We start from the raw sequence: 12,866 nt of genomic DNA on the forward strand, positions 1-12,866 counted from the left end.
TGTGTTGCTTGGTAGGGACCCCTATGTTCTCTCATTTAGCTTTTTAGCCAATTGCCCCATCTGTACCTCCAGATTCTGAATGGATGCCCTTTGATTTCTAAAATCCGTCCTCGTCTCATTCATAAAACCTATGGTCTCTTGCATAAACTTCCCAAACATGTCCTCCAATTTTGTCACTCTTGGGTCTTTTGGTTGATTATTCACCCCTGTTTGGTTAGTTGGCAATGCTTTTTGGTTCTATTGATTGTTTTGCTAGTTCTGATTGCCCCAAGATAGATTTGGATGATTCCTCCAACCCGGATTATATGTGTTGGAATAGGGATTGATTGGTTGCCTCTAATTCCTTGCCAAGTAGTTAAACTGCTCCGATGATGACGATGATGAAGCAAATGTTTTCCCCACTTGACACTTACTGCTCACGTGATTACCTACACAAAAATCACAAGTTAGTTAAGGAGCTTGAATAGAGTTTACCTGCATATTTCCCAACTGTTTCTAAAGTGCTGTGACTTGGGCTGAAATGGCTATATATGCATCAACTTCATGAAGACCCATAGATTTCTTCGGTTGCACCCTCTTATTAGGTCTTTGAAAATTGTTGCTTGCCAGAACTTCAAGCAACTCGTGAGCTTCTTCCGAAGTCTTATTTTGCAGTGCTCCTCTTGATGCTGCATCCACCATAGTTTGCACATTCACCATCAATCCGTTATAAAATGTTTGGACTTGCATCCAAACTGGCAACCCATGATGTGGACACCTTCTCAGTAACTCTTTGTATCTCTCCCAAGCCTCATACAATGATTTCGACTCTTCCTATAGAAACGATGTGATATCATTTCTCAGCTTTGCCAATTTCGCTGGAGGAAAGAATTTGGTCAGGAACTTTTGTGCTAAATCATTCCATGTTGTAATTGTTCCTGTTGGTAATGCCATTAACCATCCCTTAGCTTTATCCTTCAATGAAAATGGGAATAGTCTCAATCTAATGTCATCATCTGACACTCCGTTTGACTTGAAAGTATCACAAATCTCCAAAAAATTGGCAATGTGTAGATTTGGATCTTCCTTCAAATCTCCCATGAACTGTACCAACTGCTAGATCATCTGGATGATTGTCAGCTTTATCTCAAAGTTGTTGGCTTGTACTGCTGGTCTAGTGATACTCGATCCACTGCCATCAACTGAAGGAATTGAAAACTCCCTTAGTGTTCTATTTTCTGCCATCTCTACAACTATGACCTCTGGTTCCACTGTAGCCTCTCTTTCACTTCTTTCTCTGTTCAGTCTTCTAGTGGTTCTTTCAATCTCAAGATCAACAGGAGCCACTGGCTGACGTCTTGCTCTTCGCATAAACTACACAGAAAAATAGAAAGAGTGAGATCACAAACCAACCTAAAAGAATACAAAAATTAAACAAACAATAATTAAGCAAAAATAAAGCTCCAATCTAGCAAACACAAGAAAATTTTAATGTTAACACAAAACTCAATCCCCGACAATGGCGACAAAAACTTGATGCTTTGTAACTACAACATGCATAAATAGCAAGCGCACTAGTCGCACAAGTAATAAAGTGATGAGTGAGTATCGTTCCCACGAGGATTGGTTGCTAAGCACTAAGTTTTCTACTGTTTTCAAGTTAGAGCAATCGAATTTATTTGGATTAATCGGAGAAAATTAAACTTAAAACTAAAACAAAAATGGCTAAATATTCAAAGCTAAATTATGAAAGCAAGATTAAAAACAAGGTAATATCAATTTAAATAAATGGGTAGGGTTTTGACTTCATTCGGACTCTATGGATTGAACCTACAGATTATGCTATTTCCATATTCACATGCATTTATTGTAAATTGAATTCTCTAAATTGTAAAACATACCTTCTCATGCTATGTTTTCCTACTTTTCCCTATTAAACTTCTGCACCCAACAATTTGAAGATTAATAGTTCTAAGCTCATTAAGCACATGGAATCCTAGATTGATTTCATTGATTCTTAAATCTATCTCTAGCATTCAATACTACAATGGTGATTACCCAAGAAGCTTAACATGACTCATTTCTCAATCTCATCATGTTCATCAAATAAAAGCAATAAAATCACAATAACCACACAAACCATGCAATAGCATATGAAAATAACAAAAATCAATAACTTAATCCATGGAAATCCGAATTTACATCAAAACCCTAACCCAAAATGAGTTAGTTCATAGCTAAATCAACACAACAAACAAGAAAAACAATAAACTCAAGGTTCAACATATTAAAATGAGAGAAAAGACAAGAGATCTCCCCTAGTTGAAGAATCCACCAGATTCAATCCCAAATCTTCTCACTTTCCAACCCAAAATTCGTTAAATCTAAAACTCAGGAAGATGAAAAAGCTACTCTAGACTAAGAAAAACACAACCCATCAAAATGGCAAAGTTTTGCTTTTATACTTCACCCCAAAACCTAAGACTTTGCCTAAAAATGAAATTGTGTGTTTTACAGAACCTGAAATTTACAGGCTTCGCCGCGGCGAAGAACAAATCTCGCCGTGACGACAAAGTAAACTTAAATCTTGTGCGTAAGTCATTTCGCCATGGCGAAGTTTGTTCTTCGCCGCGGCGAATCTTCATGAAGAATTCTGAATTTATAGAATTGCCCTCCGCTTGTTTCTTTGCTTGAATCTTTGATCTTCGATGCTCTCCCATGGGACAAGTTTCATAGTGCTTTACTCTGCTTCAGAACTGTCCCAACTCCTGAGATCCGCTTACTTCTGAGTCCGAAAACTCCAATTCGCTCATTATTTGCTCAAAATGTCCATTTTGGCCTGAAACACAAGAAGTAAAGAATTAAGTAGCAATTCAGGCATAAATGAACTAAGAAGTATCTAAAATCCGACCTAAAAGCCTAAATAAGATAGTATAATCCTTGGATTATCAAATATTTGTACTAAATTTGTAGAAAAAATAATTTAAAGGAGGAACTCTAATAATTAAATCGATGTATCATTATTTATTGAATTTCACAAAATTCTCTAACCAATTGATTCCCCAACTTATTATTCAAGGGTCACATGCCCCCAAAATAAATTTGATTAGATTATTACAAAACCAATACAAGAATATACATAATTGCTTAACGTTAAAGACTTACAAATTTTCACAAATTCAATTATCTTTTTAATTAATTAAATGAACAATTAATTATGATGTTAAACTTAATCAATGCTGGAAACTTAAGATAATGAGATTTGTCCCTTTCACAAATGAACTAATTTTATTAGTTGTAGTGGAAATAGTGATTTATGAATTAATTAATCAATTAGTAAATTATGTTAAGGTTGAATATAGATATATTAATTTTATGAAACATTAATTAATTAATTGGGCTAACTAAGTCTAAGCCTCCATATAATTGAATAATTAATCAATTTACCTGGTAAATTATGTTAAGATTGAATATAGTTATATTAATTTTATGAAAAATTAATTAATTAATTAATAGGGCTAACTAAGTCTCAGCCTCCATACAATTGAATAATTAATCAATTTACTTAGTAAATTATGTTAAAATTGAATAATTATTTAGTGTCTTAATTTGTTAAGGACAAAATTGAACCAAGATACTTGATTAATATTCAATTAATAGAAAAATCTACATAAAAAAAAAAAGAGCCACTATAATAAAATGCTAATTATAGCAAAAGAAAAAAAAATACTAATTAGGAAACAAAATGACATAAAAATTAATTATATATCCCTGCATATGGGTACAAGTCGAGTATGGGGACAGGGGGTTGAGGTTGAGGATGGGGACGAAGAGCCCATTCCTTGACCCCAACTCGGCCTGCATACATCCCTACTCACATTCCCTAAGTATGAGATTAGTAGATGGTTTATTAACCCCTAGGCTCTCTTTGCAACAAGATCACAATGATAGGCTAGCATGAACAACTAATAACACATAAGAAAGCCACCAGTTACTCTGAGAAATGTCATGCCTAAATAACCAGGGTTGATGTAAGCTTACATCAGCAAGTACCAATCAGAGTTCAAGAAGGCTTTGCACCATTCAGGAGCTGCCACGTCGCCCCAAGACAAAAAGAATACGGTTGTCATCAACTTAGCAAATTTAGGTTTTGTTTATGAGTGACTAAGGATCGCACACCTGTCCAAGCCCCAAATAATTTGAGGATATTTCCTAAGTCATCAACCAATGGGAGGCAAGGAAGGACTTGCATGGCACTACCCACTTGCAGATTTGTAATCATTACCTTCAATTCAGCTACTATAAATAGAGGACTCCCCCTCTCATTTTTTGGATCCTGAACCCTTATTCTGATTCTAATTGTAATCTTTATTTTCAGAGCAAAGATAACCTAAGAGAAAGAGATTGACTTGATCTTCTCTTTGAATGCTCAGTTATTGTACCTCTGCTAGTTGTTTGCTATACGCGACCTCTTGTAAACTCTCATATATAAAAGAAACAGTGGACGTAGGAATCATTTTAAGCATCTGAACCACTTTAAAAATCATTTCCCATCTATTATTCAGCCTTTGCATTCAATTATATTGATTAGCTCTCTCATAATCATTCATGTGTAATTTCTAAGTATAGCTTAGCATTTTGCATATGCAAGTCGTTGGTGTCAAAATCATGCATCAACAGTTTGGCACTAAAAGGAGGGCTAGATTTAATATCTACTCTTCATTCTAAATTTTTGATCAATCAGTTTTACCTGCAAACAAATGGCTTGTGGTCTTGAAATCAAGCGAACTATCACTAACAACGAGGAGATCTCTCGGGTATAGGATGCTACTTCTCCCGAAGTACCTCCAGTTCTCTAAGGACTGTGGCAGACATCCCCTCAACCTCTCATCTTGATCCAGGTATAATGAATTACATGGAGAGGTTCAACAATACTCTCCAAATGGTTAACCGAAGGTTAGACCGTTTAGATCAGGTTGAACTGGCCAATTCTGACAAGGGGGTGCCACCTCAAAAAACGCATGTAGGTCACGCTACAGATGGAAACAAGCAAAGGCTCATACCACATGCACTATAACGCGTAAGAACAAGGGAAAGCAGGTGGCTGACAATGGGCTAAAAGGCTCAAAAGGGCCAATGAATATCGGTCATGAAGCCAGTAAAATACTCGTAGCTTTGCGACTTGGCGGTATGTCATATTATGAGCAATCTCACGCCATATCACATAGGCACCCCCATAAGAGTGAACGATATGGAGATTCCCATTATCGTCAGAATGATGGTTTCGACCATCACATGAGGGAAATACCTACCATCTGTGGATCGATTTTGACCACTGCGAAGGTCAGGATAACTCCCCAAGCCATTCAGTGCCTTCACATGGCTCTAGCCAACATGTACCAAGGTATGCTGAAGGCTCTGACTGAGACATGGAAGTGTCCAATCTGCGGTCTTTCCTTAATTGCAATCATGGGGAGAGAACCCACATTGTAGAAAGTGATCCTCAGGTGGCTCCACTTCCTCAGATTAAGGAGTTACAATGAGCTTTGGATCAGCTTAGAGATCAGTAGATAGAGCGGGGACAAGTCGCTGAGGCATCTCCCTTTTCTCCAGCAGTCTTGATTGCTCATCTCCCGTCAAGATTTAGAATGCCTAATATGTGAGCATTTGATGGAAATTCTTATCCGCAGGATCACCTCTAAGAGTTTAACGACCACATGAAGCTTCACCAAGTTTCCAACTTGGCGAAATGTCGTTGCTTAGTAGTGACCTGTGTAAAACCCCATTCCTGATTTTAGTTAGATCATGAATTGTATTTAGTTAATTAATTCTTTTTTTTTTGATTTGATTTTTTTGGTATTGTGGTAAGATAGGGGTATTTCTGTCAGTTTTTAAAGCTGCGTTAAGGGGTGAAATCGAAGAAATAAATCCTGATGTGTTTGCATGTATCAAGAGGGAAAAATTTGGACATTTTTGCTATGGAAAGCTTATGTGGCGGGGTTAAACTGAAACTTAGAGAAATTGGGGGGCAGAAATAATTTCAGAAAGCTGTTTTTATTTAAAAGAAGAAACTGGGCAGTTCGCCCAAAGGAAGAAGAAGAAAACGAGAGCAGAAGAAAGAAAGGAAAGGAGAAAGAGAGGAGAGAAAAGAGAAAAGAAAAAAGGGGGGAGAAGAGAAGAAAGAGTGGGTTTGGCCGAGAGATAGAGTGAGAGAGGAAGAGAAGAAAAAAAAAAAAAGAGAAGACCAAAGAGAAAGGAGAGGATATTTAGTTTTTAAGTCTTGTGAACAGTGCATCACCAAATCATGATCTGGAGCTCATTTGCTGTCCGATGTTGTTCTGATTTTTGGGTATGTTGTTTATGAACACAGCTCTACATTCTGAACGGTGGAGATCGAAATCCAAGCACTGCAATAGAGCCCAATTATAGGATTAGAAGTGTGAGTGGCAAAAATCAAACCTTTTTCTCAATATTTCCAAGCGTGCATGTGTTAATTGTTGTGTTTTGTTTCTAAGATATGAAAGTTTTACATGCATGGAGATACATTCTATCCAAATGCTTAAATTCATGTTTGCATGTGTAAGTTGTGTTTTCCATTTTATTGTTTGAGGTAAGTTCCGAGTTAATTGCAAAGTTTACTAAATATTGCTTTTTTCCATGCTTCGTTGAGCCTTATGGAGAATTGTTTGATTGTGGTTGAGTGATGGAATTTTTGGTTTCATGGTGGAGATAGTTTGAGTTGTTGAAGGAAGTTTAGTTTGAGAGAACACACTTGAAATGTCCGAATTCCTTTTTACTTTGAAAGTACCCATGCAACCTATAAGTTTTCATGTATTCTGCTTATATGATGGATTTAAGTGCATGCCCAGTTAACAAAAGAAAGGAATAGGTGTTTTACAAGACAATAGAAATGGTTATCCTTCTCTGAAAACCACATGTCAATTTGGGTGGATATGGTTAGCACTTGTGTTATATTATATAAATTAATGTGTTGTTGAAATTGGAAACTTACAGATCTGATTGTTGGATGGCGTGTTGAGTTATGCATGTGAGGTTTTATATATATATGTGGTAATAATCTTCTCGGTAAAAGGGAAAATGGGGTGCTTTTCGTCAGTTTTGAAAGTATGTTTTAAAACTTGCACTTTACCCCCTATTTTCCATGAAATCTCATATGTTGGCATGATTTATCCTTAAGAATTATTATTATTATTGCTCTCGGGTTTATTTATCATTATAACGTGTTATATGAGTTTTGACTTTTAAAAGTGATATTTGCTTATGATTTGTATCGGTTATATGCTAAGATCATGTGATGTGGAAGTAATTTTTAATCTGGGTTAAATTGTTAGTTTTAAAACATGTTTGGAAATTTTCAATTTCACCCTTGGATGTGATTTTTGAATGTTATGTTATATATGCATGATTATTATTATGTTTGACTCCCGGATTGGAAACCGTAACCGTCCCCCTCTAGACATCAGCTAGTATTTGATATTTATCCTCATGCGCGCATTGAGATGGTCCGTCCTACCGAACCATTGGTATATCCTACTAGAATAAGACGGACGCCTGACGAGCTCCAGGCGGGATTACACCAGACGGTTATTGGCCGGTGTGGGATTTTGGACGCCCCGAGGGTAGACTGTGGGCGAGATTATATTTGATACCATATCATGACACCCCGAGGGTAGACTGTGGGTTGAGCATGGTTATCCAATGATGTTCGTACCATCCTGAGGGTAGACTGCGGATGGTGCCACCCCGAGGGTAGGCTGTGGGTGGTGTAGCTTCATGTCTGAGTTAGGGACTGGTTCAGATAGTTATGATCTTGGCCCCTAAGTGCTAGTAGGGTGGTGATAATTGATTTATTTTATATGATAGTGGTGTGTGATTTCATGGCATCCGAAAATAATATATATATACTGTTGTTGCCTTATCATGTAAGTGCACTAGTGTTGTGTGGCATACAATTATTCATACATGTTTTCAAAGTTAAAATTATTTTCGTATAAATTATATTATCCGCTCACTGGGCTTCCCAGCTCACTGTTTTATGTTTCCTCCCCCAGGATCGTAGATCAGATTCGTGTGGAGCATACTCTACGCTCTAGGTTGGCCTTGACACATGATGATTTGCATCTTTTACAAACTTTAGTGGACACTGATACTATGTTTCTTTTGTAACTGGATTTCAGTTCCTGTTTTTAGAATAATTATTTGTGTATTTCCACTTTCTAAACCTTAAACATGTAAATGCACTACTTTTCACTCTCGTCTATAGACGAAATTGTTTTTATGAATGTTTTTTTTTTTTTTTTTTCAAGAGTATTCACCTTCCTTTCGGGATCTTGAGTCTCTTGGAGCGCTCGGATCCTGTGGGATAGGGATACTTGGGAGAGGGCGTGACAGATTGGTATCAGAGCCTAGGTTTTGGATTTTGAGTGCATTTGCACAAGTATGCATACATGTTTTGTATTCTAACAAGTTAAATTGATTTTATAGATATCATCATGCGTAAACAAGGCCGATTGCGCACACGATCAATAAGAGCAATAAGTGATCCTCAAGGGCAAGGAGAGGATCAGAATGTGGGGTTAGAGGGTGAGGCATCTACGGCCCACAAACAAGGACCCCATATAGAAGCACCCGAAGAGGGTCAGGGGATGGAACAGGAGATGGAGCAAGAGATTCATTCTTCTAGTAGTGAGTCTGGGATAGAGAGAGCCATTGGGAGACTAGCCCGGTTGTTTACTCGTGCCACGGGTGGTCGGGCACAAGAGAATCCGAGGAACAGGAATACCATAGAGAGGGCTAGGAAGTTAGGGGCAGAGAAATTTAATGGAGATGGTGATCCTATGGTAGCGATGAGATGGTTAGAGGGTACTGAGAAAGTATTCAGGGTTATGGCATGCACTGATGAGGAAAGGGTGAGATTTGTTGAATTTCTGTTAATAGGGGGAGCTGATTATTGGTGGCAGTCTGTTCAAGGAAAGTACGACAACCCCACCTGAACTTATTTTAGACAGGAGTTCTTAGATCGTTACCAACCTAGGATTTATCAGGAAAACAAAAGGAGAGAGTTCTTGATGTTGACTCAGGGGAATATGATCGTCGAGGACTATAGAAACAGATTTATAGAACTTGCTAGGTTCGCTCCGGGTATTGTAGATAGTGAGGAAGATAAATGTAGAAAATTTGAGCATGGCCTTAGAGAGAGGATCAGAACAGCGGTGGTTGGATATGCTCATTCAGATTTTGTTAGATTGGTGGAATCCGCTATGAGGATAGAGTAGAGTCTAGCAGTGAGAGAGAGAGAGGAACCACGCAAACAGAAACGTGGTAATCGAGATTGGGGGATTGGTGGTTTGAGGAACCGTATGCCAAGACGAGAGGGTAGTTTCTTTGGTACATCCAGTAGCCAGGGTTCCGGGAGCAACAAGAGGCAAGGACAATTTGGTGGCAAACAATCAATCAGTGGAAATTCTGGTGGAAACCAGCGACAGTTGTGTAACCAGTGTGGCCGATCTCATGTGGGGCAATGTTAGGGAGTGACCCCAGTTTGTTACCATTATGGACAGCTTAGGCATTTTAAAAGGGAGAGACCTACCAGTGTTACCGAGATTAGGAGTTTTCTAGGATTGGCAGGGTACTATAGGAGGTTTGTGGAAGGGTTTTCCAAGATTGCCACCCCGTTGACTAGGTTAACTCAGAAAGGTATGAAGTTTAATTGGTCCCATGAATGTGAGCAGAGTTTTCAAGAATTAAAGAGGAGATTAACAACGGCTCCTATCCTCACTTTGCCCTCAGGAGTGGAGGGATTTGAAATTTATAGTGATGCATCTAAACAAGGGTTAGGATGCGTGCTAATGCAGAATGGGAGGGTAATCGCCTATGCTTCTAGGCAGTTAAAGAAGCACGAGCAGAATTACCCAGTTCACGATTTAGAGTTGGCAGCAGTGGTTTTTGCCTTAAAGATTTGGAGGCATTATTTGTATGGAGTAACCTGTCGGATCTATACTGATCACAAGAGTCTGAAATACTTGTTCACTCAGAGGGAGTTAAATATGCGACAACGCCGATGGATTGAGTTGATTAAGGATTATGATTGTGTAATAGACTACCACCCCGGAAAAGCTAATGTGGTAGCTGATGCCCTCAGTAGGAAGTCCCAAGGTATGATAGCTCACCTAGGAGTAAACCGTTATGAATTACAACAAGAGTTGAGGACTTTGGGAGTTGATCTGTTTCTAGGGAATCTGGTGGGTTATTGGCCATTTTTAGGTGAGGGTCGAATATAGTCGATAAGATACGGGGGATGCAAGAATTAGCACTCAATTGGAAAAGTAAATCTGAAGTTAGTAATGGGTCACGGACGGACTTTTGGATAGGAAGCGATGGGACCTTGATGTTGGGAAATAGGATGTGTGTACCAAATCAAAAGGAGTTAAAGCGAGAAATATTAGAGGAAGCTCATTCCTCAGCATATGCTCTGCACCCAGGGAGTACCAAGATGTATCGATCTCCAAGAGCATTACTGGTGGCCGGGTATGAAAAGGGAAGTAGCTGAGTTTGTTTCTAGATGCTTAGTTTGTCAACAAGTTAAGGCTGAACATCAGAGGCCAGCAGGATTGTCCTAACCGCTTCCTATTCCAATGGAAATGGGAGCACATTACCATGGACTTCGTGATAGGCCTCCCTCATATACATATAAGCATGATGGCATATGGGTGATTTTTGACCGGTTGACAAAGTCCGCTCATTTCTTACCGATTAAGACCACCTATTCACTTAATAGGTTGGCGAGCATCTATGTCGCTGAGATTGTGAGGCTTCATGGTGCCCCTGTTTCTATAGTATCGGATCGGGATCCCAGGTTCACATCTAGATTTTGGCCAAGTTTACAGAAGGCTTTAGGTACCAAACTAATTTTAGCACGGCATTCCACCCTCAGACCGATGGGCGTCAGAGAGGACAATTCAGACTTTAGAGAGATATGTTGGGGCTTGTATAATGGAATTCAAGGGTAATTGGGATGTGTATTTACCCTTGGTGGAATTCGCCTATAATAATAGTTATCACTCTAGTATTGGGATGCCACCATATGAAGCTTTATACGGTCGAAAATGTAGAACTCCAGTGGTTGGGGAGGTTGGAGAGAGGAAATTGTTAGGCCCCGAGATTGTGCAAGACACCAATGAGAAGATTAATATTATCAGGGCGAGACTTAAGGCGGCTCAAGATAGACAAAGAGTTATGCCGTAAGCGGAGAAGGGAGCTTGAATTCCAAGTGGGTGATAGGTTTTCCTAAAAGTTTCACCATGGAAAGGGGTGTTAAGGTTGGCAAGCGGGGTAAGTTAAGCCCAAATATATTGGCCCTTATGAGATTCTTGGAAGAATTGGTGAAGTAGCATACCAATTGGCTTTGCCACCAGAATTAGAGAGAATCCATAATGTCTCCATGTTTCCATGCTCCGTAAGTATGTAGCAGATCCCTCCCCATTCTCCAACAACAAACCGATTCAATTGGATGAGCACCTAACTTATGAGGAAAGGCCGGTCCAAATTGTGGATTATAAAAAGCAAGTGCTCCGTACTAGAACCATTCCTTGGGTAAAAGTCGTATGGGAGAATCATGCGATCGAAGAGGCAACATGGGAGCTGAAGATGTCATGTAGACTAAGTACCCGTACTTTTTCAATAAGGTTAGTGAAATTTCAGGGACGAAATTCTTTTAAGGGGGGAAGTTGTAAAACCATTCCTGATTTTAGTTAGATCATGAATTGTTTTAGTTAATTAATTCTTTTTTTTTTTAATTTGTTTTTTTTGTATTGTGGTAAGATAGGGGTATTTCTGTCAGTTTTTAAAGCTGCGTTAAGGGGTGAAATCGAAGAAATAAATCCGATGGGTTGCAGTATCAAAAGGGAAAAATTGGACTTTTTGCTAGGGAAGCTTATGTGGCGGGGTTAAACTGAATTTAGAGAAATTGGGGGGCAGAAATAATTTCAGAAAGCTGTTTTTATTTAAAAGAAGAAACTGGGCAGTTCGCCCAAAGGAAGAAGAAGAAAATGAGAGCAGAAGAAAGAAAGGAAAGGAGAAAGAGAGAGAGAGAAAGGAGAAAAGAAAAAGGGGGAGAGAAGAAGAAAGAGTGGGTTTGGCCAAGAGATAGAGTGAGAGAGGAAGAGAAGAAAAAAAAAAAAAGAGAAGAACAAAGAGAAAGGGAGAGGATATATTAGTTTTTAAGTCTGTGAACAGTGCATCATCAAATCGTGATCTGGAGCTCATTTGCCGTCCGATCGTTCTGATTTTTGGATATGTTGTTCATGAAACACAGCTCTACATTCTGAACGGTGGAGATCGAAATCCAAGCACTGCATAGGCAGCCAATTATAGGATTAGAAGTGTGAGTGGCAAAAATCAAACCTTTTTCTCAATATTTCCAAGCGTGATGTGTTAATGTTTGAGTTTTGTTTCTAAGATATGAAAGATTTTACATGCATGGAGACACATTCTATCCAAATGCTTAATTCTGTCTGCATGTGTAAGTTGTGTTTTCCATTTTATTGTTTGAGGTAAGTTCTGAGTTAATTGCAAAGTTTACAAATATTGCTTTTTTCCATGCTTCGTTGAGCCTTACGGAGAATTGTTTGATTGTGGTTGAGTGCTGGAATTTTTGGTTTCATGGATGGAGATAGTTTGAGTTGTTGAAGGAAGTTTAGTTTGAGAGAACAACTTGAAATGTCCGAAATTCCTTTTTACTTTGAAAGTACCCATGCAACCTATAGTTTTCATGTATTCTGCTTATATGATGGATTTAAGTGCATGCCCAGTTAACAAAAGAAGGAAGGTGTTTTACAAGACAATAGAAAGGTTATCCTTCTCTGAAA

At 38.6% G+C, this 12,866-nt stretch overlaps 1 non-coding gene across 1 annotated transcript; it reads left to right on the forward strand.

Annotated features, from left to right (window-relative positions):
- Positions 1–739: 739 nt before the first annotated feature.
- On the forward strand, positions 740–846 carry LOC116141210. Its single transcript, XR_004129757.1, has one exon. It is a non-coding gene; the product is annotated as a small nucleolar RNA R71 (small nucleolar RNA).
- Positions 847–12,866: the final 12,020 nt, after the last annotated feature.

The sequence above is a fragment of the Pistacia vera genome, unplaced genomic scaffold (assembly GCF_008641045.1).
Source record: "Pistacia vera cultivar Batoury unplaced genomic scaffold, PisVer_v2 Contig395, whole genome shotgun sequence".
Taxonomy (NCBI): domain Eukaryota; kingdom Viridiplantae; phylum Streptophyta; class Magnoliopsida; order Sapindales; family Anacardiaceae; genus Pistacia; species Pistacia vera.